At 40.7% G+C, this 25817-nt stretch overlaps 1 protein-coding gene and 1 pseudogene across 3 annotated transcripts in view; both read left to right on the forward strand.

Annotated features, from left to right (window-relative positions):
- LOC145343351 (small nuclear ribonucleoprotein F-like) lies at window positions 1-25039 on the forward strand (annotated as a pseudogene).
- arb2a (ARB2 cotranscriptional regulator A) overlaps window positions 1-25817 on the forward strand; it is a 529674-nt gene that overhangs the window by 457216 nt on the left and 46641 nt on the right. The gene's annotated exons all lie outside the window — the stretch shown is intronic.

Consider the following 25817-nt stretch of genomic DNA (forward strand, 5'->3'; position numbering starts at 1 on the left):
ATGGCGGAGGATTATGCTTTACATGCAGAAGCTGCTTGGGTGGAATGTGAGAACAAAGGGGGACTCTATCTTTGTTCTGGGAGGGAAAGTGAGGGACGTGGTGCGGGAGATGGACCGCACACAGTTGAAGGCCTGTCGACAACTGTAGATAGGAATCCATGGTTGAGGATAAAGGAGCACATATTAGAAGCATCACTTTGGAAAATGACATCATTGGGACAAATGCGATGGAGGTGAAGGAGCTGAGAGAAAGGAATGGAGTCTTTACAGAATGTAGGATGCAAAGAGCTGTAGTTCAGATAGCTGTGGAAATTAGTGGACTTGTAAATGGATATTAGAAGATAGTCTATTGCCAGAAATGTCTCCCTAGAGGCAGAAAGGTCAAGGAAGGGAAGGGAGGTGTCTGAGGTGGACGAGGTGAAGGTGATGGGGGGGTGGAAACTGGAAGCAAAGTTGATGAAATTTTCAAGGTCTGGATGAGAACATGAAGCAGCAACAAAATAGTCATCGATGTACCAGTAAAGGAGTTGTGGGAGAGGACCAGCGGGCCTGGAACAAGAAAAATGTTTGATATACCCCATAAAATGACAAGTGTAGCTAGGACCCATGTGGGCACCCATTGCTACTTCTTTGATTTGGAGAAAGTGGGATGAGTTAAAGGAGAAGTTGTTGAGAGATAAAACAAATTCAGCCAAGTGAAGGAGAGTGGTGGTGGATGGGAATTGTTGAGGCCTCTTTTCAACAAAGAAGCACAGAGCTCTCAGGCTGTCCTGGTGTGGGATGGACCTGCAGAGAGATTGCACATCCATGGTGAATGGGGAGCAGTTAGCCACCACCACACCCCCCCGCCCCCCCCCCCCCACACCTCCACCACCACTTCATCTGTCACAGCTTACCCTGTGATTTCAGCTTATTTGCCGTTTGGCCATTCACACCCTTTATCCTCTTTATGGACTGGCATTAGCAGCATTTTCTCCTGGTTTCTGTGGCCATCTTTCATTCCCTCACCATGCAGTAAAAATATCTCCCACTTTCTGTGCCTTTTAGCTTTGACAAAGGGTCATCTGGACTCAAAATGTCAGCTCTTTTCTCTCCTTACAGATGCTGCTAGACCTGCTGAGATTTTCCAGCATTTTCTCTTTTGGTTTTGAATGTGGCTTGCAGGTTCGAAGCCCAATTCATCCCCCTCCCACTGTCGTGCTCCAGCATCTCTGCAGGCACCAAGCAGTACAGGTTCTGACATAACACCTTGGATTCTACAGGCTGCAAGGAGGCAACTGTGTGCCCATGTGAATCTCTGACATTGTCAAGCTGCAGACGGAGGGTTAAGTGGGCTGAGGCTGGGGGAAGGAGTTGACCTCTGTACACAGCCTCGGGATGGAGTTCTTGTAGCTGGATGTCCCCTTCTTGACCTGGAAAACATGGAGATCACTCTTAGCATGGTGATTTTAGTCAATGTTCTGTTAAAAATCTTTATTATTGTCTATGTTTTGTAAAGCCTTTGAAGTGGCCTGGTTACATTAATATCCATGCTTCCTGAATACCTGGAATAACAACAGTACTCCATTCTATAGAAGGGAGTGCCTTGGTTGAATTCGGAAGCCACAGGTGTGACCAGACCCTTCTGAAGTACTCTGATTGACAGAAGGTGTCAGTTTCACTTGGGGGATTCCCTTGCTTTCTCTGAAAAGCAGTGACACTACACTACCAGGGTGTCAGTGCCTTGATGGCAGAGGGCAGAGCCAGGGTAGTACTGATAAGGGGCAGAATCTGAATGGGTGGGTTCTGAAGGGGCTCTGAGGAGGTAGGTCCTTTATAAAGGGTGCTCAGATTTTTGTGAAGCTGGGCTGGCCATCGTGTTTCCCATAGAGGATTTGTTTCTCAAAAAAGATGGTTGAATCCCACCTGGCATGCTCTGCCAGCACCAACAGGAAACACTCCTGTTTTCCCATTGGCAGCAGCACTTCGGTTTTTCAACAGAGAATTGCAGCCAGTATAAAATAAGGGGTGAAAATCTTAAAGGAGCAGAGGGTTCTGGGTGTATATGTGCATAGATCATTCAAGGTGGTGGGACAGTTGGAGAGAACAGTCAATGAAACATATTATTATTAATAAGGACATAGGGTACAAGAGCAAGGAGGTTATGCTGAACTTTTACAAGACACTAATTAGATCACAGCTGGGCACACACTATAGAAGGATGTGAAAATGTTGGCGAGCGTGCAGAAGAGGATTACACAAATCGTTCCAGAGATGAGAAACTTCAGTTATGAGCATAGATTAGAGAGGTTGCGTCTTGGAGAGAAGAAGGCTAAGAGAAGATCTGACAGAGATGTTCAGAATCATTGAAGGGGCTGTTCAGAGTAGATCAGGAGAAGCTGTACTTGATCAAAAAAAATCAAGAACGAGAGGCCACAGATTTAAAGGGACTTGCAAAAGAAGCAAAGTCATATGAGAAAAACCTTTTTCGCACAATGAATGTCTGGGGTCTGGAATTCACTTCCTGGAAGTGTGTTGGAGGCAGGCTCAATCTAAGCATTCAAGAGGGTATTAGATGATTGATTGAAAGAAATGATGTGCAGTGATATGGGGAAAAGGTAGGGGAAATGACACTACATCATGATGTTCTTTTGGACATCTGGTGCAGACATGAAGGGCCAATGGCCTTTCTGTGCCATAACAATTAATCCTTTCCTAATCTCTTATCATGTTTATTGGCTGCATTTTCCACACTGAATTTATTGTGTTCTATGTTTTAAACCATTGTATTTATAATAGCAGCCCAGTAAGATTAACAGGTATCCAGGTCTGTGACAAGATGAGCAGCAGCATAACTTCAATAATTTTAGTCCCAGGATATTGCTTGATAAATTCCTTAGGGCAGCATCCTAAGCCTAAACTATCTTCAGCTGCTGCATTCATGAGATTCCCTCCATCATTAAGTTAGAAGTGGGGCTGTTCACTCATGATTGCAGTTTTCAGCTCATTGCAATTCTATAGATAATGGAGCTTGCCATGCCTGCATGTAGCAAGACTCAGAAAACATCCAGGCTTATGTTGATCAGCAGAATGAAACATTCAGCTACACAACCTCCAGACAATGACCATTTGTAACAAGAGAAGGCTTTTTCATCTTTCCTTGATGCTAAGCAGTACTGCCACTTCTGGGTCCTCCAGCATTATATCCATTGTGTCACTATTGACCGGAAATTCAATTGAATGACCACTGTTAATGCCATGTTTACCAGACCAGGTCATAAGCAAGGTATTCTAAGGTGAGTATCTTGTACCTGATTCCCTAAAGCCACTCCACATTTTATAAAATACAAGTCCAGAGTGTAGCAAAATACTGTCTTCTTGTCTGAATGTTGCTACAACATTCAAAAACTACACAATGTCCAGGACAAAGCATATAATTCAATAAGCATATCACCTACTAACTTAAATGCTCATCTCCTGCACCACTGGCATATCATGACTGCAGAGTGTACTGCCAGATACACTGCACTATCTCACCAAGACTTCTTCACATCGCCTCCAAAACCCATGACCTCCACCATCCAGAAGGACAGCCACAGCAGTTGTATGGAAATTATAGGGGAGGAGATAGCTAGTGCCATTATCGCTAGATGATTAATCCAGAAACTCAGCTAATGTTCTAGGGACCTGTGTTTGAATCCTGTCATAGCAGTTGGTGGAATTAGAATTCAATAAAAAAAATCTGGAATTAAGAATCTACTGATGAGCATGAAAATATTGTCAATTGTTAGAAAAACCCATTTGGTTCACTAATGTCCTTTAGGGAAGGAAATCTGCTGTCCATACTGTCCTGGCCTACATGTGACTCCAGAACCACAGCAATGTGGTTGACTCTCAGCTGCCCTCGGGAAACTAGGGATGGGCAATAAATGGGCAATAAGAAGTCTCACAACATCAGGTTAAAGTCCAACAGGTTTATTTGGTGGCAAAACCCACTAGCTTCAAAAAGAAGCCCTGCGACTGCCATCTTATAGCAACTAAGCATCAACATTATCAGCCTTCCTGTCCATTTGTGGAAAAAAAAGTTAAGTCCTTGTTGGAACATCAGTTTTATTATAACATTTTTATGTTTGATACTTTTATTAAACTATCCGCTCTGGAAAGTTATTGAAGATAACCTTAAATAGTTACGGAAGTGTCTTAAAGGATATTAAATAGTCTATATCACATTAGACTGACATACATATCAAGGGCCTGAAATTCCACTGGGAATTTCCTGCCATAGCTTTGACAGTAGTTCAGGATTAACTCTACAAAAACTCAGCTCTATATTCTTTAATTTTGTGCTTTGAATAACATGCAAATGTCATTGTCATATTATGTCATTGAAGGTTCAAGTAGAGAAATGGTTCCAAATTCAGAAATGAATTATGTATGTAATTGTGGCACCTGGGGATAACTTAACAGTGAGTTTTTGTTTGTATTAGAACATCTACCCATGTTAGTGCACTGACATTAACTTCTCAAAATCATTGATGGTGTGTGCTCTTTTAGTTTTCATTAAGATCATGTTTCATTAAATTGTTATGTGCATGTGCCACTTCAGAAGAGATTCTTTGAAGCACATGTTGTCAATTAGATGACAGAAACCATGCATATATACTAATTAGAGGATACCTCTTTTGCAGAATTAAAACAGCATTGCTAGATCAAATACCTTCTGCAGTTATTGCACCAGATTCAAAGTTTCATAATTTCTTTTATCCCAATTCATAAAGTCAAACAATGCCCCTTTACAGATGTTATGGTTATCATCTGAAGACAGCTTTAAAATGTTACCTGATCGATGAGAGTTGCTTTGGGGTTAATGTTTGTTTTTTCTCACTGACAAGTGAAAACATATCGATCGTTTTATTCTATTTGCTATGTCTGAATCCAACACACCTTGCCAGTCGATGAGCAAGATCGAGAGTCTATCCCTTTTTGTCTGTTTGTTGTATTTCATCCTTCAAATCCAAGATACTTTTTTGATTAATCACAAATGCTGCAGGGTCACAACTAGTGAATCTGTTTGTGGAGTGTCATCTGATGTTGTCAGATAAATGTCTTAAGCTTAGCCAGGGTTCATGCCCTAGCTTTAGGCTGTGCCAAATGTCTCCCCTTGTTGAAAAAGATAACAGCTACACTAGAGGCGACTGTGGTGTTTATCCACAGGAAGGGTTGACCCTTCCATATGGGGCTTTGCCATGGTGAAAGAATTAGTGCAGATTTCTCTCTTGAAACCTTAGAAATAAACTGCAGAATGCTTTTGTATCTCTGAGCACTTATTTTTAATCTCATAAAGGCGTGCAGTAGCTTCTCTATGCTGACATCTTTTAATATGGAGAAATTGGCAGTTACATTTAGTCAGAGAAATATTATCATCAAAAAATCCGAAGTCCAAATAATACCATGCTACTCTATTTATTTAATGCCAATCAGAAAGCATTTTTTCTCAAGGACCATAAAATGTAAACATGCATTTGGAGGATTAGTCATATAAGATTAAGTGTCCTTTTAAGCTTTTAACCTGTGCATATTTTTCTCATGTAGCATTTCTGAACTTTTTTTTGTCCTCCTAACACTGAATGAGATAAACATCCAAACCACACACCATTCTTTAAAATATTCTGTGAAGCACCTCAGAAGTTTTAATCTCGTGTAGCTTTTAAATTACAGTTGTTACATTTGAGTGAAGAATTCCAGCTGCATAAAGCTATGACTGTAACACTACATTCTGCATTCTTTCCTTTCCTTCCCGATATACGGTTTGCTTTGTCTGTATTGCGTGCAAGAAACAATATTTTTCACTGTATACTAATATATGTCACAACAATAAACCAAATCAAAAAGGATTTTATTTCCCTGCCCTGTACCACATTTCAATAAACGAAGGATCGTCCATATTTCAAGTCAATTATATTTAAAAACTATGTCCATTTTCAAACCTTGTAGTGATGATAGTATCAAAGCCAACTAATTTAATAAAATCATTAACAACTTATATTCATATAGAGCTTTAATGTCCCAAGGTGCTGCATGAAACCATGATATAAACAAAGTATGTCACTGAGCCACATAAGGTAATATTAGGTTAGATGATCAAAAGCTTGATCAAAGAGTTAAGTTTTAAGAAATGTGTTAAAAGGGGAAAATACAGTGGAGAGGGGCAGGGACAAAATTCTAGAGCTCACAGCCTAGGTAACTGAAGGGAAAGCCACAGAATTCACAAGAAGTCAGAATTTGAGGAGTGCTGATATCGCGGAGATTTACGGATTTGGAGGTAGTCACAGAGATAGTGAGAGCAAGGATATGATAGGATTTGAAAGCAAGGCTGAGAATTTTAAAATCAAGATGCTGATTGATTTGGTGCCATTTTAGGTCAGTGAGCATAAATGTGGAAGGGGATCGGTACTTGCTGCAAGCTAAGACAGAGGCAGCAGAGTTTTGGAGCTTACAGTGGGTAGAATGTGGGAGACGAGACAGGAGAATGTTGGAATAGTCAAGTTTAGAGATATTTAGGACATAGGTGAGAATTTCAGCAGTAGGTGAGCTGAAATGGGAGGGAAGTCAAGATATGTTACAGAGATGGAAATAGACAGTCTTCATGATAGCATGAATATGAGGCCAGAAGCTCATCCCCGGATCAAATGTAACACCAAGATTTCAAACAGATTGGCTTCATCTCAGACTGCTCCCAGGAGAAAGATGGAGTACATAGTTAGGGAGCAGAGTTTGGAGCAGGTACCTAAAATAATGGCTTCAGTCTTCCCAAGATTTAATTGAAGTAAATTTCTTCTCTTGTTGTATAAGGAACAGTAGAGTCAAGAGAGGTGGTGGTGAGTTAAAGCTGAGTATTGTCTGTACATGTGAAAACTAATGCCATGCCTTTGGATAATTTAAAGTATAAATATAGGCATTTCAGTCTCTGATCTTAATTTCTAACAATAGATTTTAGTTAAAGAACTCAACTTTGATGAATAGTAAACAAATGACCTTTCATTCCTTTATGTCACAAGCGTAGACGATTGTGATGTCAAAATATTTTATTGGTTTTCCTTGGTGCTCCATTGTCATAATGCAAGATGCTAAGTCAGTTCCACTTTATCCCTACAATGCATAAGGAGGCCAGTCAGCCCATCAAGTCTGCACTGACTCTCTGACAGAGCACCTTACTCAGGCCCTCTCCTCTGCCCTATCACTGTAACCCCGTGTGTTTACCATGGCTAATCCATCTAACCTACACATCTTGGGACACTAAGGGACAATTTAGAATGGCCAATTCATCTAACCTGTGAATCTTTGGACTTGTTATACTAGAATCACGCCAATGCTGTTTCAGTATCAGATTCCAGTTGCTACGTACATCAGCAGTTTCAAGGGCCACATACTGAAAAAGTAGGTACCTTTCTCTAATTTTATAATAGTAATTCACTTCAGATTTATGCTACCATGGGGCACCTAACAAGTACAGTAACTGTCACCCATTGGGTGTCATCCATTTGGTTCCATTTAACTTGAACTCTCAGATAGGACTGAATTTCTGGGCCATGATGAGGTTCGGAATGGAGGCAGAGAACGGCTTAAAATTATTCGGCCAGGCAGCCTACCAATTTCCCAACTGTATTCCTCATATTAGTCATTTTGATTGAGGCAAGTTTGGGGCCTAGAGGGGCATCTGCTTCAATAAAGCAGACAGATAGCCAGGGTAGTTAAGAGCTTTGTTAAGGGTAAGTAATGAAGGCCAGTTGAGATGTTCTAGTTGGTCTCCAGTTTCCCAATGTGATAGGCACCTGGAAGAAGGCACCCAGTGACAAACTGGGGTGCCAACACTTATGGCAGACCTACAGGACAATTTGAGTCACCTTGTAAAGATGTTCCTTTCCAAGGTAACCTCGTTGCTTTCTGGAAATGTTACTTAATTTTCTTAAATTATGGTTGCGAGCACACTTTCTTGTTGAGGTGCCATACCAGTTACTTAGCTTTTACTGCATCCAGGTGCTCCTCAGAAGTTTGAAATCTCCAATTGTCCCTCTAGGTTTAAGAGCTCACCTGCTGCTCTCAATTGTGCCCAGGGAACAATTTTCAATGGGGGATATTTTGGTGAAAATTTAAACCTGTGTCTGTTGCCCAGCCACCCTTGGTTCGGAATGAAGAAACAGTCCCTGTTTCTTCTTCCCACCTCTGAAGTGAAAGTTGAGTCCTTGGTATGAGAAGGGTGATTAGATTGCTTGTTACAATAATTGATTTTGTTTTACTGAAATTCATTTGGCATCATTATCTGTCAGGAAGAACATCTAATACCAATTAGAAGAAGAAAATAAATATTAGCTGTCCAAACTCAAGAGCAGAAATATTTGTTTCATGAACCTATGTATAAACCGTAAGGTCAGAGTCCCCTCTTCAATCTGCTGAGGAAAGCATACCCTGTCCCAGCAGAGGTTGCTTTACAGATCTGTAAGTGTATTTTAGCAAGCAACGGGTTACAAATAGGTGACAGGTTTTGGTTTCTTATCCTGGAATTCACAGAAGCTGAAAGTTTTTTTGATAGCACACATTGGGTAAATGTTATGAAATTTTCAGTTATTTTCTCCATTATTATTTTGAAAACCCTGGATATTAACAGAAATAATAACTATTATGCACTTTGGGCTCATGTTGCATTTAGTTTCAACTGGGAGACAATTTTTCAATCCCAGTTATTTTGTTTTTGTTTTGTCATGTATTATCAACACTCCTGGCTTCTGTCTTAGTTAGTATATGGAGTCTTTCATAACAATTTAGAAATGGCTTTTCCACACCTCATGCAAACAACAAACATTTCAACTCAGAGGAATAACAGGCTTCCTTTTGTCATTAACTTGTTAATATTTTCATAGATAGATGATGTTGCCACCTAAAATGAGAAAAAGAGCAAAGGCACAGGGGAGGAAAACGAAATGAACATCAGTGGACTGGGCATTGAGACACTACCAATGAGGAATTGAATAATATTACCCAGACATGCATTTGCAGTTGGTGATTCCGTAATGAGAGTGATAGGCAGCTGGATTTGCATAACAGGGGAGTCCCAAAAGTTATTATTCCTCTCAAGTGTCAGGGTAAGAAACATGATGGAGAAACTCAGTGAAAAAAAATGTTGGTGTTCATGTACTTACGTCTGACATGAAAAAATGGGATGCACGTCCTGTAGCTGGGAGTTGCATTCTTTATTCATTCTTGGCATATGGACATTGCTGGCCAGCATTTGTTGCCCACATTAGTTGCTCTTGAAGAAGAATGCTGCTGCATTGTGATGTGTCAGAAAATTGTGGGCTGCAGGTGCGTCATTTTCTTTGATGTACACTCCCAGTGGACGTGATTCTATTCCATGAGTGCTGAAGCAAAAAATTTGCATTACTATTTGAAATTAAATAATGATTACAGGACAACAGGATGTAGATATAAGCTGGTTAAAAAAAAACACAGGTTCCTAACTAATGTCCATAGACAGTTCTTCACATAAAGATATTAACACCTAGAAATAAATACTGACTTTCTGATTGAAACATCTCTATAAATATGAAAGAGACTATTGGGGGCTATCATAGGTTTCCGTAGGCGAATAAGCAAATTGATTCTAATACCCTTGGTCAATTGTACTTATCTAAGTGATTATTTTTATTTGACAAACTATTAGCATAAGAGAAATATCAGCAAGTCAGATATTTCTCTACACTCTAACTATGACAGTAACACAGCATTCTGCACTCCTTTCCTTCTCGATAGATGGTATGCTTTGTCTGTATAGCACATAAGAAACAATACCGTTCACTGTTTACTAATACATGTGACAATAATTAATCAAATCAAACAGCTCCTGTCATAGCTGCTCCATTGTGCTCTCCTCTTTAACAGCTCTCTCACTCACGATGAATGTTTGATTCTGGTCCCCTATATACAGTCTTATCATTTACTATTAACAATGGCATGTGAGTCTTTATAATATATTTGAAGTAGTATTCTCATGCAGTATAAGCTAAATGTTGCTAATTGTCCATTAAATGTTGTGCTGCAAGCTGTTCCTTTGCAGCAGTTTGAGCTAAAAACAAGAGCAGAATTATTAGCAAGGTGAAAATTAATTCAAAATTGTAAACATTTCAAGTCAAAAGAAGATAGTGAACCCTTATATGCCAATAAATAGTCTCTGAACAAACTCAGGGTCATGTTGTAAGCCCAACCAGCTGCTTCATCAATGATCTTCCATCCATCATGAAGGTCATAAGTGGGGTTGTTCACTGATATGTTCAACACCATTAGCAATTCCTCAGATACTGAAGCAGTCTGTGTCCACAGGCAGCAAGACCTGGATAACATTCAGGCTTGGGTTGATAAGTAGTAAGTAACATTCGTGCCACACAAGTGCCAGGCAATGATCATCTCCATCAAGAGAGAATCTAACCATTTCTCCTTGGCGTTAACATCTCTGAATGCCCGCTCTATCAACCAGTGATCAGAAACTGAACTGAACCAGGCAAATATATAATGGTTATAACAGGGTAGAGGCTGGGAATTTTGCAGCAAGTAACTCACCTCCTGACTCCCCAAAACTTGTTCACCATCTACAAGGCACAAGTCAGGAGTGAGATGGAATACTTTTCACCTGCTTGGAGAGTGCTGCTCTGACAACATTCAATAAGTTGGACACCATTCAAGACAAATCAGCCTGTTTCTTTGGTACCCCATCTACCACCTTATACATCCACACCTTCCACCAATACATAGTAGCAGTAGTGTGTATGCTATATTCAAGATGCAGTGCAGCAACTCACCAAGACTCTTCCATCAGCACCCACCAAACCCATGACCTCTACCTCCTCGAAACAGCAGATGCATGGGACCTCCACCATTTCCAAGTTCCCCTTCAAGCCACACACCATCCTGACTTGGAAATATATCACTTTTCCTTCACTGTCACTGGGTCAAAATCCTGAAACTCCCCACCTAACAGTACTGTGGCTGTACTTATGTCACATGAATTTGAAGAAGGCTGCTCCTGAGCACCTCCTCAAAGGTAATTAGAAAGGGGCAGTAAATGCTAGCTTAGCCATTGATGCCTACAACCTGTGAAAGAATAAATTTTAAAAATGAAATTTAGTTTAGAGAAAAATAATATAGCATCATGACATTTTTATTCTAGCTCTACCATTATTTGCATGACTAAAGAAAAGCTGCAGCATTGATGAAGAACAGAGTATGGACAAAGCAGATTCCTGTTTGATTGTGAATAGCTGAATTAAATATGCCTTGAGACGTGGCTTATACTCTTACTTATTGTAGATCGGTCATACATTGAAACCAAGAGATGTTCAGATTGATATACCATTGCCTGGCAAAGTTATAAACTCAAATTCTAAAGTGACGTACCTTTTAAACCACTAGAATCATTTAATCTTATTATAACTTAGTGCCACAATCCTGCTGTGTAAAATAGATAAATATTGTGTAAACCATGTGATCTATTTCACTTATTCTGTTCCTTCAGCAATGTCATCTATTAGGATAATAATACAGCAAAAATTAGCGAAACCTCTCCAAGGTCCTCATATCAATGTTTTCTGCTACGCATTTTATGCATTTAACAGAAAGACTTCCCTCTATAAATAACAGAGAGCAATATACAAGACTGACAATGCTTTGAAACTGCAAGGCAACATAAGTTTATTTTGCAATTAGTTCTGAGGCCTTTTCTTTGTCCATAATTTAATAAATATCTCAACTTTAGTACACAAAAACTTAAGAACTAGGAGCAGGAGAGGCCATCCGTCCCCTCGAGCCTACTCTGCCATTCAATAACATCATGGCTGATCTTTTCGTGGCCTCAGCTCCACTTACCAGCCTGCTTACCATAGCCCTTAATTCCTTTGCTGTTCAAAAATTTATCTATCCTTGCCTTAAAAACATTTAATGAGGTAGCCTCAACTGCTTTACTGGGCAGGGAATTACACAGATTCACAACCCTTTATGTGAAGAAGTTCCTCCTCAACTGAGTCTTAAATCAGCTCCCCCTTATTTTGAGGCCATGCCCCTAGTTCTGGTTTCACTTGCCAGTAGCAACAACCTCCCTGCTTTTTACCTATTCCCTTCATAATCTTATATGTTTCTATAATATCTCCTCTCATTCTTCTGAATTCCAGTGAGTATTGTTCCAGACTACTTAGTGTTTCCTCATAAGCCAATCTTCTCAACTCCGAAGTCAACCTAGTGAATCTCCTCTGTACCCCCTCCAGCGCTAGTATATCCTTTCTCAAATAAGGAGACCAGAACTGTACACAACACTCGAGGTGTGGCCTCACCAGCACATTATACAGCTGCAACATAACCTCCCTATTTTTAAATTCCATTTGCTTCTTAATTACCTGCTGCACCTACAAACCAATTTTTTGTGATTCATGCACTCAGGCCCCTCTGCACAGCAGAATGCTGCAATTTTTTACCATTTAAACAATAGTCCATTTTGCTGTTATTCCTACCAAAATGGATGCCCTCACATTTACCAACATTGTACTCCATTTGCCAGACCCTTGCCCACTCACTTAGACTATCTATATCCCATTGCAGACTTTCAGCATCCTCTGCATACTTTGCCCTGCCACTCATCTTAGTGTCATCTACGAATTTTGACACGCTACACTTGGTCCCCAACTCCAAATCATCTTTGTAAATCATGAACAATTGTGGTCCCAACACTGACCCCTGAGGCACACCACTAGTCACTAAGCCAACCAGAGAAACATCCTATAACCCCACTCTTTGCTTTCTGTTAGTTAACCAATCCTCTCCACGCTCATCCATTACCTGTAACACCGTGCACCTTTATCTTATGCAGCAACATAAGCACCTTGTCAAATGTCTCCTGGAAATCCAGATACACCACATCCACAGGCCTCCATTATCCACTGCACACGTAATGTTCTCAAAGAATTCCACCAAAGTAGTCAAACGTGACCTGCCCTTTGTGAATCCATGCTGTGTCTTCACAAAGGGATAATTGATGTCCAGGTGTCTCGCTATTTCTTCCTTGATGATAGTTTCAAGCATTTTCCCTATTACAGAAGTTAAGCTAACCGGCCTATAGTTACCCACCTTTTGTCTACTTTTTTTAAACAATGGCATCACATTTACTGTTTTCCAATCTGCGGGAACCACCCCAGAGTCCAGCGAATTTTGGTAAATTACCATTAATGCATTTGCTATTTCCCCCGCCATCTCTTTTAGTACCCTGGAATGCATTCCATCAGGGCCAGGAGACTTGGCTACCTTTAGCCCCATTAGCTTGCCCAACACTACCTCTTTCATGACAATGATAGTTTCTAGTCTTCACCTGCCATAGCCTTCTTGTTGTCAATTTTTGGCATATTATTTGTGTCTTCCATTATGAAGACCAACACAAAATACCTGTTCAATGCCTCAGCCATTTCCTCATTTCCAGTTATTGCATCCCGCTTCTCATCCTCTAAAGGACCAATGTTTACTTTAGCCACTCTTTTTTGTTTTATATATTTGTAGAAACTTTTGCTGTCTGTTTTTATATCCTAAGATAGTTTAATCTCATAATCCACCTTACTTTTCTTTATAGCTCTTTTCTTGGCTTTCTGTAAACCTTTAAAGATTTCCCAATCTTCTAGTTTCCCACTAATCTTTGTCACTGTGTATGCATTTTCTTTCAATTTGGTACCCTCCTTGATTTCCATAGATATCGAAGGCTGATTATCTCTTTTTTTACAGTCCTTCCTTATCACTAGTATATATAACTTTGCTAGAATATCTATTAAATGTACCTTATTAAATAATGACATGTCTTATGGATGAAATAAAATAAGTCATCCCCAATTGATCATGTTTCTTAAATTGATTTTTTTTATCTGGTGGTTCATTATTGCATTACTTGTTGATGTCCATTTGGTAGTGGCTACACAATACAATTGCTGTGGCAGTGGAGCATCATTGGTTGTTACAGAGACAAATGGTTCTGGAATATGAACCTCTGACACTTTGGCCTGGATAATAGTTGCAAGGCTGAGAGGGAATACAGAGCTGATTTAGCGGCTTGGAAACCCTGCCAAACTCAACAGCGGGAACTAATTATTTTTGCAAATTATCTTTTGGAGTCGGATTGAGAAGTGGGCTCGCCAGGCAGCAGCTAGAGCACTGACACCAGGAAGGGGAAATGATTTCAGGACAGGGTTGGGCTGGGGCCAGACAGCTGCCATTCTGAAAGGATGAGGCAAAAGGAGGGAAGCTGCCATGAGAAGGAAAGCTGACTTCAGGGGAGTGTTTGGGAATTGGAAGATATCTGATGGAGAGATAAGATGTGAAAGGGTGTGAACACCAACACAGCTGGACGTGGCAGATCCCAAACATGGCTTGGGGTTCCATGGCAACTGTCCTTACTTTCCTTTGGTTTCCAAGGCTCACTAAGTCTTGCTGGATTGTAAAATTTAAAACAAGTGTTTAAACTTGGGAAGTAGCTTCTTTAAAACATTTTAAGGATGGGCCATCTCTAAAGAGCAGGAGAGGCGTAGGGTCATAGAGGTTTACAGCATGGAAACAGGCCCTCCGGCCCAACTTGTTTACAGTGTCTTTTTTTTAAAAACCCGTAATCTAATCGCAATTGCCTGCATTTGGCCCATATCCTTCTATACCCATCGTACCCATGTGATGTATCACCAGCCGCCTCTGTTGAAACTGGACCTGAGTGTTGGATGTGGGCGTGCTATTTTTTTTGAGGAGGGGGAGATGGTCAGTGGATCGCTTCTCAACCTTTTGGCTAAGATCAAGCATCATCAGATCAAGCCCCAGATCGGATGCAAATGCCTTTTCTTGTCAGCTTGGATCTTGTATGCCTCTTTTTTAGGGACTGTGAATTGGATTCAGTTTGAATTTTTGCTTTTAGGGCAAGCAAAGAGATGGATTCAGGCTTGCCTGGTTCACACTGTGTGTTGGTTTCGTAACGTCAAGAATGGAGTGAAAAAAAACTCACTGGACTCATAATTCAGAGGCTCAGGTTATGCTTTGGGAACATGATTCAAATTTAAATTCAATTTTTAAATCTTAAATATAAAGCTAGTGCCAGTAATAGTGACCATGGCCACTATCATCTGGTTCATGAATGCACTTTAGCATTGAACACCTGCTGTTGTTGCATAAGACTCCAGGACCACAGCAGTGTACTTGACTCTTAAATGTCCTCTGAAATGGCCTATCAAGCCACTCTGTTCAGGAGCAATTTGGGATAGAGAACTAATTTAGGTCTCCACCAATTGACTCTGTCTCCAGCTCTTCCTCTCCCTTTAGGGGTTAAAATCCTATTTTCCCCTATGTCAGAAAACTATGTGTAGCTCTCAAAAGAAAAGATGTTCGTTGAGGATGCATGGACAAGTTGAGCAGCAAGGAAGGTATGACCACGCTACTAGATATTTCATACAGGCCTCCAAATAGAGAGATAGGGGAGCAAATCTGTAGCAAAATAAAGAGATGTGCAAGAACAATAGATATTGTTGATATTGGATGACTTTGATTCAGAAAGAATGTTCCAAATGATGAGAGAATCCAAAACTAGGGGTCATAGTTTGAGGATAAGGGTTAAACTTTTAGAACTGAAGTGAGAAAAAATTTCTTCACCCAGTGGGTGGTGAATGTGTGGAATTCACTACCACAGAAAGTAGTTGAGGCCAAAATGTTGTCTGATTTCAAGAAGAAATTAGATATAGCTCTTAGGGCTAAAGGGATCAAGGGATATGGGAGAAATGAGTATCAGGATATTGAATTTGATGATCAGCCATGATCAAAATGATTGACGGAGCAGGCTTAAAGGGCCGAAAGGCCTTCTCTTTCTTCTAGTTTCTATGTTTCTGTGATTACCCAAATACTAATTGAGATAATTTTGTGTAACAGTCTGTGTGAGGGATGAATTTCTAACATGTTTTCATAAACATTTGTTCTCAGTCCAACTAAGAAGGAGGCATTACTAAATCTAGTGCTAAGGAATGAGTTGGGTCAAATGGAGCAAGAGTCTCTGGGAGAATACTTGGGTAAGATGTTTAGATTAGTAACAGAAAAGACGAAGTTAACAATCTGAACTAAGGCTTCGAAACTGGACAAAGACTAACTTCGGTGGAATGAAAGGGATCTAGTCAGGGTAAAATGGTACCAAAGATTTGATAGAAAAAAACGGTATGGAACATTTTATGAAGGAGATGTATCAAATGTGGGCTAGATATATTCCAGTAAAGGTGAAAAGTAAGAGTTTCTTGGATGACAGGGGAGACAGAGAATATAATTAAACAAACAAAAATGATGTATATCTGATGAATTCTTCCAGCAAGAACCAGGCCAAAATCAATGAACTGAGAGGGGAAATAAAGGGCAGAATTAGACTGACTAAAATCTTTACCAGCATGTGAATGGTAAGCACGCAGTAAGAGGCAGGGTGTGTCTATTACGGTAAAGGAATACTTAAACATCGTGCCCTACCTGTTGTTTAGAACCAGCACAATGCAGACTGTTCCCAAGCAGCCCTTGCTTGCAAACCTCTTAGATGTGATTCCACAATTGGGCAACATTTACTAAATAATCCTCAGTGTGCTAAGAATTACACTGACGACTAATTTAGATTGTCAGTCAGGATAGTAGTATGACACACTTGTATGTACTGGAAGCCACATATGTTAATACACAGGGTAGACAGAAAGAAAATGTGCACACATTGCACTTGTTTCAGCTAAACAAAACAAGTGACAGCCATTTACTGGTTGATTCCTTGGGGAAATCGTTGACCAATCAGAGTCAAGCTGCCTGGTTTAAAACAATGCTTGGCAGTTAACTGTTAGTCACTATCAGTTGATACATTCTCCAGGCTATAGTTCTATCAATTAGAGTCCAACCAATCAGCACTCTCTTTTCATACAGTATGAATTAGTTTTCCCTTGCATTGCATTCTTGCAAATATCCTGATGAGCGCAAGATGAATAGCTTCAACAAAAATGTCTCTTTTTGATAGTAATAATTTGATTTGATTTGATTTAATATTGTCACATGTATTAGTATACAATGAAAAGTATTCTTTCTTGTGTGCTATACAGACAAAGCAGACTATTCATTGAGAAGGAAACGAGAGTGCAGAATGTAGTGTTATAGTCATAGCTAGAGTGTAGAGAAAGACCGACTTAATGCAAGGTAAGTCCATTCAAAAGTCTAAGTCAGTTGGTACATGATCTCAGAATTTCGTATCTTTTTACTGATGGAGGAAGGTGGAAGAGACAATAGTACATATCATTACATACTTTTTCACTATATCGTGGTTACATAATAAAAAAATACATATTTTAGATAATAGTCAAAAAATATATGAGATTAAAGTGAAATGGATTTGCTGTCTTAGGAATATAGAGAATGACAGTTTATAAGGATTCCATTACGACATTTAAGTAATTTAATCAAATTATTTTGCAGCCAAACACATATTGCTACTGTCATTTTAATTCTTCGAGGCTGTGCGTTTAATTTCTAAACTTTCCCAGCTCTTTATAAATACTAAAGGGATAACTAAATTGATGACTGTTAATTGTTAGAAGTGTTTTAATGCGTTCATAGGTGTACATTATATGAGATTATTGGTGAGCTTTTCAGATCAGGCTGGATTCCTATCAAGCTATATCATTTGCTTCCGCTTACGACCTGCTATCAGAGCTCACTTTGAATAGGAAAATGAACCACAAGCTGTCTGCAAGATGCAATCTTAAGCATGATTTCCTGTCCTGCCGTGGCATATTTGTCTATTAAGATCTCTGAAGGTCAAAGCATTTAAAACAAAGGATGTTTCTTCAAATTAAATTAACACCAGGGCAAAAAAAGGGTGAATTTTCTTTGGATTTTTAAAATATTCCTTGCAGGACAAGTTACATCTTAAACAAGGAATATTCCCAATGAGGTATTAGGTTACCGTGAACATATGTTTCCATTGAGAGTCACATGGGAACAGTTCTCTAAATGCAGTGAGAGGATGATTCTGAAGGTGATGTGAGGAGGTTGGGGTGCTTTCAGTGTGATCAAGTAAAGGCTGAAGAGAGCCAAGCAGTCCTTATGGAGCCATTGGGCAACACTCCTGCTCCTATTGGCCGTCAAGGAATCTTGACCTCTTCTAGCTATCCAGTGCCTCACACTGTGGCTCTGCTACCAGACTCCAGACAGTGTGGAACTGTCGTTGATTATTACATTACTTCAAATGTAAAGTCAACCCCACCGTTCTTTAGCAAGAGCCTTGAAATGTTGCAGCATCATAAAAGTGATCGTTGCTCAGAACTCTGTGAATTGAACCCTGGAGCTACAATTTTCAAATTTCAACCCTTCACACACACTAGAGGGTTTAAAATCCAAACCAATACTTTTTAAAAAGAAAACAATGTTGTTACACTGTCAGATAATTCCCTATCTCTCCAAGATTGAGGTTTGCTTTAAATTTAAATGCCCAGATTTGCTGTAATTTAACATTAGAGCTACACTTTCATGAGCCTAATAAGTGATCATATTACAAATGGTTAAAACAGAATGGTTTAAAGTATTTGATTAGCTGTGTTGTTTGTATGATAGAAAGTAAAAGTTGGTATCACATTGATGATATTCAAAACTTGCAAAAGTATGCTCATAGTGCAGGAGAGACTCCTGATTATAAGTATGTTATTTATAGTTGTTAGATGTCAGCATCATAATAAAATAATCACATTAAGAATGATCTAAGAAGAACAAAGAACAAAAAAAAGCATCTAAAGGCAAGTTAATTTAAAACTTTAATTACAGAGCTTTGGTCTGCTTTGTTCACTTCTTCAATCCACTGCTAGGGAATGAACATAAACTACAACAGGTTCCAAGTTTATAATCTTAGTGTGAAAGAGAGTGACTGGATTTCATGTTTTCCAATTCTCAGTCAAATGATTCTAACATGCTGCATATTGTTTTTCTTCATATATAACATGAAACAACTGCAGGGTTAGTTGTGAGAAGCTATATCAAGCACAGATGTTCATAAGTTCAGTCCTAGTTATACCTGGGAGACATTTGCAAAAATTATTTGGGGATATATTCTTGTGTATCCTGTATTGCTATACAATATGTAAAAAAATGGAGGTATGTATGTGGCTACAATGTAATGTATTTCTCAGGAATAAAGAGGTGAATAAAGCACTTTAGGGAGTTCACATGACTGAGTAGTGCAAATAATTGACATCTGGATAATTGACTTTCTGCTACAGCACACAAAATTAGAGACTTTTGATGCAAAGTAGAATGTGTCTGATAATTAGCAGAGGAATTGTTCTAGTAATGATTTTGACTCTAGGACTGGTCCTGGAATGGAATTATATTAATAATGGTGCTTTTGGGAAGTACTATGCAGTGATTAGAGTGCTCCTAAAACAAATCAGTTTGGCTTTCAAATGCCAACATCTGAATTAACTGTCACAAGAACCTTAAATTGTTGAGAAAAGCCACAAAATGTATCTATTAATAAACAATTATGTAACACAAGTTGTGAGCACCTCTATAATGAATTAATTCAATAATACTGAAACAACATCTACCTTTACAGCATTACAGTACACAGCAAAAACTAATGTAAAACCATTTGCAGTCTGAGTCACCGCAAAAAGCATTAAGATGTTGTTTGAAGCACTCCTGTTCTGATGTCCTCTTTGTATACAGAAAATATGCTCAACGTGTATAGCGTATTTTGGTTAAAAATGAATTTGTTAGAGGGCCTCATTGTGCAGTGGTTTATTACACAGCATATGACATAAAGATGATAAAATACAGGTTCTCCCTTTCAGTTCCCATTTGTGAGTTCTTGATCTCAATCAAGCCATCTGGAGAGGTGAAATCAGAAGAAAAGTCTATGCAAGCCTTTAGTGCGCAGTCAGGTAGCTGTTGTGATGGATTAAGCAAAGTCACCTTATTTCAGTCTTTTTCTGATGTTCTAGACATGTCTCTTATGATGTGCATGGAGCACGGACCATAATATCAGGTGCCAACAGTCAGCTAAAGACTGGTGGCCAGCAGGAGTTTCTTGGTTGTCTGTTGGCAAATGGCCTTTTTAACGATATGAATTATCACTGAGCAAATGGCCAATGTGAAATGGGACCATGTCTCTTTGCAGGACTGCTTTCTATCCACAGATGCTGCTAGAAGTGCTAAGGGGCAGGAGTTGGGATTGGAATGATAGGCTGAACATAAAGTTGATAAGTCACCAGGATCAGGTCAGATGCATCTGAGGATACTGTAGGAAATAAGGTGGTCTGTTGCTGAGCACTGGGCTTAATCTTTGAAGCCTCCTTAGATAGAAGTGTTAGGCCAGAGGATTGGAGAATTACAAATATAAGGAGAGGCTGGATAGACTGGGACTTTTTTCTTTGGAGCATAGGAGGCTGAGGGGTGACCTTACAGAGGTCTATAAAGTAGTGAGGGTCATAGACAAGGTAGGTAGTCAATATCTTTTCCCAAAAGTAGGGGAGTCTAAAACTAGAGGGCATAGGTGAGAGAGGAGAGATACGAAATGTCCAGAAGGGCAATTTTTTCACACAGAGGATAGTGAGTGTCTGGAATAAGCTGCCAAAGGTAGAGGCAGGTACAATTTTGTCTTTTAAAAAGCATTTAGATAATGACATGGGCATGATAGGTATAGAGAGATATGGGTCAAATGCGGGCAATTGGGATTAGCTTAGGGGTTTTATAAAAAAGGGCGGCATGGACAAGTTGGGCCAAAGGGCCTGTTTCCATGCTATAAACCTCTATGACTCTATGATTCTATAAAGTTGGCTGAGTGACTAGAAACAAGAGTAACTGTGAAAATTATTTTTCGAAAAGGAAAGAAGTATACAGTGGGGTTCCCCAAGGATCAGTACTTTTCTTGATATGCATTAATAAGCTAGACTTGGGTGTAAAGGGCACGGCTTCAAAATTGACACATAACACAAAACTTAGAAACATAGTGAACTGTGAAAAGGATAAAATATAAGAGGACTTGCCCAGGTATGTGGAATGGTTGTACCCATGGAAGATGAAGTTTAATGCAGAGAAGTGTGAAGTGATCATTTTGGGGGAAGAACAAGGAGCGACGATATAAAATAAAGGTGTAATTCTAAAGTGGGTGGAAGAACAGAGAGGCCCAAATTTGTACACATTGTGGGCCCGATTTTACCATTTTCATTCCAGGTGCTGATTCTGGGCCAAGTACAAATCTGACTTAGAAATCCGCTTTTAGGCGCCCCCATACGCTTTCAGCCATCTCCAGCCCAATTCGCACTGTGGGCGAGGCTTAGCGCTGCCAGAACGATCGGAGCTCTGAAGTGCTCATGCGCAGTTAGAAAAAAATTGGAAAAAGCGCGCCCATGTCATATTGCTCCTGAGCTGCAGAAAGCAGAGAAAGCGACCCGGGAGCAAAAAGTGGGAGCGAGGGTGGATCTCGGTGAGGGGGAGGCAGGTAAGATGTATCTCGGGGGTGGATGGAGGCAGACAGACGAATCTCTGTTGAGGGGGAGTCCACTACCACTCTGCAGGCAATTGATGGGGGAGGAGGGCGCAGGGGTGGCGATTGGTCTGAGTGGTGGAGGGGTGGATAAGGGGGGCAGTAATGTGTGTGGGTAGTGTGGGGCTGAATAAGGGACACACACACACATTACTGCCCCCCCCTTATCTACCCCCCCACCACTCAGACCAATCGCCACCCTGCCCCCCCCACCCCCACCGATCGCCCACAGAGTGGCAGCAGACCCCTCTGCCCCTCCCCACTAGGCATCCATCTACCCACCCCCACCAGAGATCCATCTGACCCACTTCTGTCTTCCCTCCTTCCCCCCCTCCGACAACAAACTTGCCTCACTCCCCCTCCAGAAGAACATCTACCTGCCTCCTCCCTCCCCCCACCACCAGACAACAATCAGCCCTTCCCCCCAGCATGGTGAGGGAGGGAGAGAGATAGAAGAGCTGGGCCCTTCCCCCCCCCATTGGGAGTTTACCATTGAATCCAAAACCTTTCCTCAATGGCTTAACTGGCAAACCAGTGATGGTGAAGTTAAAATGGGGAATAAAATATTCATTACCACATTAATTGGGGTTGTATTATAGACCACCTAATAGTCAGAGAGAATTGGAGGAGTCAATCAGCAGAGAGATAGCTGACGCCTGCAAGAAACACAAAGTTGTGATAGTAGCAGATTTTAATTTTCCACGTATAGATTGGGACTCGCATATTGTTAAAGGTTTAGACGGGGTAGAGTTTGTAAAATGTGTTCAGGAGAATTTTCTACATCTGTATATAGAGGTGCCAACTAGAGAGGATGCGATATTGGATCTCCTATTGGGAAATGAGTTAGGGCAGGTGATGGATGTGAGTGTGAAGGAACACTTTGAATCCAGTGACCATAATGCCATTAGTTTCAACCTGATCATGGATAAGGATAGATCTGGTCCTCGGGTTGAAGTTCTAAACTGGAAAAAGGCCAAATTTGATGAAATGAGAAGGGATCTGGGAAGTGTAGATTGGCACAGGCTGTTCTCTGGTAAGGATGTAAATGGAAAGTGGGAGGCCTTCAAAGGAGAAGTTTTGAGAGTGCAGAGTTTGTATGTTCCTGTCAGGATTAAAGGCAAAGTAAATAGGAATAAGGAACCTTGGTTCTCGAGGGAGATTGTAACGTTGATTAAGAGGAAGAGAGAGTTGTATGAAAAGTACAGGCAGCAAGGAACAGATCAGACGCTCGAGGAGTATAAAAAGTGCAAGAAGCTACTTAAGAGGGAAATCAGGAGGGCTAAAAGAAGACATGAGGTTGCTTTGGCAGACAGAGTGAAGGAAAATCCAAAGAACTTCTATAGGTATATTAGGAGCAAAAGGATAGTGAGGGATAAAATTGGTCCTCTTGAAGACCAGAGTGGTAGACTGTGTATGGAAACAAAAGAGATGGGGGATATACTAAATTTTTTTTTGCATCCGTGTTTTCTGAGGAAACAGGCATGGAGTCTACGGAAATAGGGCAAACAGGTAGGGAGGTCATGGAACCTTTAAAGATTAAAGAGTAGGAGGTGCTGCCTGTCTTGAGGCAAATCAGAGTGGATAAATCCCCAGGACTGGACAGTGTATTCCCACAGACCTTAAGGGAGGTTAGTAATGAACTTGCAGGGGCCCTGGCAGACATATTTAAAATGTCAGTATTCACGGGGGAGGTGCCGGATGATTGGAGGATGGCTCACGTTGTTCCGTTGTTTAAAAAAGGTTCCAAAAGAAATCTGGGAAATTATAGGCCAGTAAGTTTGATGTCAGTGGTGGGCAAGTTATTGGAAGGTGTGATAAGAGATAGGATCTACAAATATTTGGATAGACAGGGACTTACTAGGGAGAGTCATCATGGGTCTGTGCGTGGTAGGTCATGTTTGACCAATCCATTAGAGTTTTTCAAGGAGGTTACCAGGAAAGTGGATGAAGGGAAGGCGGTGGATGTTGTCTACCTGGATTTTAGCAAGGCCTTTGACAAGGTCCTTCATGGGAGGTTAGTTAGGAAGGTTCAGTTGCTAGGTATACATGGGGTGGTTGGATTAGACACAGGCTTAATGGAAGAAGCCAGAGAGTGGTTGTGGAGGATTGCTTGTCTGAGTGAAGGCCTGTGACTAGTGGTGTGCCACAGGGATCAGAGTTAGGTCCACTGTTGTTTGTCATCTACCTCAATGATCTGGATGATAATGTGGTAAATTGGATCAGCAAATTTGCTGATGATATGAAGATTGGAGGTGTAGTGGACAGTGAGGAAGGTTTTCAAAGCTTGCAGGGGGATTTGGACCAACTAGAAAAATAGGCTGAAAAATGGCAAATTGAATTTAACGCAGACAAATGTGAGGTATTGCACTTTGGAAGGACAAACCAAAGTAGAACGTACAGGCTAAATAGTAGGACTCTGAAGAGTGCAGTTGAACAGAGGGATCTGGGAATACAGGTACAGAATTTCCTAAAAGTGACATCACAGGTGGATAGGGTCGTAAAGAGTGCTTTTGGTACATTGGCCTTTATACAAAGAACAAAGAACAAAGAACAACCCAGCACGGGAAACAGGCCCTTCGGCCCAACGAGCCCGCGCCGCCGCATCGCCCTACACCTATTCTACCCTGCATGTCTACGAATGGGACCCTACTCAGTCAGATTCAGGGAAGAAATAGTGTCAATTTGATTATAAATCAGAGTATCAAGTATAAAAGTTGGAGTGTTATGGTAAGGTTATAAAAGGCGTTGGTGAGGCTGAGTTTAGAGTATTGTGTACAGTTTTGGTCACCTAGTTACAGGAAGGATGTAAATAAGGTTGAAAGAGCGCAGAGAAAGTTCACGAGGATGTTGCCGGGACTTGAGAAGCTGAGTTACAGAGAGAGATTGAATAGGTTAGGACTTTATTCCCTGCAGCATAGAAGAGTGAGGGGAGATTTGATAGAGGTGTATAACATTTTGATGGGTATAGATAGAGTGAATACAAGTAGGCTTTTTCCACTGAGGCTAGGGGAGAAAAAGACCAGAGGGCATGGGTTAAGGGTGAAAGGAGAAAAGTTTAAAGGAAATATTAGTGGGGGGGAGGTGCTTCTTCACGCAGAGAGTGGTGGGAGTGTGGAATGAGCTGCCGGTTAAAGTGGTAAATGCAGGGTCACTTTTAACATTTAAGAAAACCTTGAATGGGTTCATGGATGAGAGGGGTGTGGAGGGATATGGTCCAAGTGCAGGCCAGTGAGACTAGGCAAAAAATGGTTCGGCACAGACAAGAGCTGTAATTTTCTATAGTTCTAATACAGGGGCTACTTAGTTTCAGTAGATGGATATATGAACATGTAGCTGGCAAACACAGAAGAATATATTGATGGCGCTTTAGTGGGTCACCTTGGCGAAGTTCTAATAAGGTGTAACAATGTCCTGTACATCAGAGGAGTTGAGGAAGAGGAAGAAGCTAGGGAGATGAGAGAGTAACATTCTTTGTTATTTGAAGAATAACAATGTGTAGAACTTTTGAGTACTTTTTTTATATTCAGCCATTCAAATACGCTGTATTTGGATTTGCACTGACTAGGTCAGGGGTTTGTATGGTGCTACAAAGTGTAGATGACAAATTATAATTTAATTGTAGACAACTGTTCTAGTTTGACTCTGAATATGTTCAAATGTGAATTCAAATGTAAGTTGAACCAATAAAACTAGTTTTCAATCTGAAAAAAAAACAGACAACGATCAGCCCTGTCCCCCCCGCCCCGCCCACCACCAGACAACAATCAGTCCTCCCCTACTAGAAATACATCTGACCCCCCTCCATCTCCTCCTCCCCAACCAGACAATGATCTGACCTCATCCCCCCTCCAACCAGAGAATGATCTGACTCGCCTCCACCCCCACCCGCACCACTGATCTGAGTCAGAGAGCCATTGCAAACACTGATCATGCTCTTCAGAGGCTGGAACACCCGACTCAGACTTTTATTCAGCACGTCCCTAAAAGCGCGGTTCTGGATGGGTAAACGCAGTGTAAAGGGGGAAGTGCTGATAGATTTGGGCGGGCAGTTCATTAATTCAACTTAAATGCATGCAAATGCATTTAAATCGTTGTTGCGCCCAATTTGGGCATGGAACGAATCCCCACCATTCGCGGGTAGCAATCTGTGTGGACTCGGGTGCAGATCATCATAAAGGCCTCACACCCGACTTTACCACGATTTTGCACCCAAAAACGGGCTCAAATTGTTGGTAAAATCGGG

This window comes from Carcharhinus amblyrhynchos, chromosome 5 (genome assembly GCF_965287045.1).
Source record: "Carcharhinus amblyrhynchos chromosome 5, sCarAmb.v2.hapA, whole genome shotgun sequence".
Taxonomy (NCBI): Eukaryota; Metazoa; Chordata; class Chondrichthyes; order Carcharhiniformes; family Carcharhinidae; genus Carcharhinus; species Carcharhinus amblyrhynchos.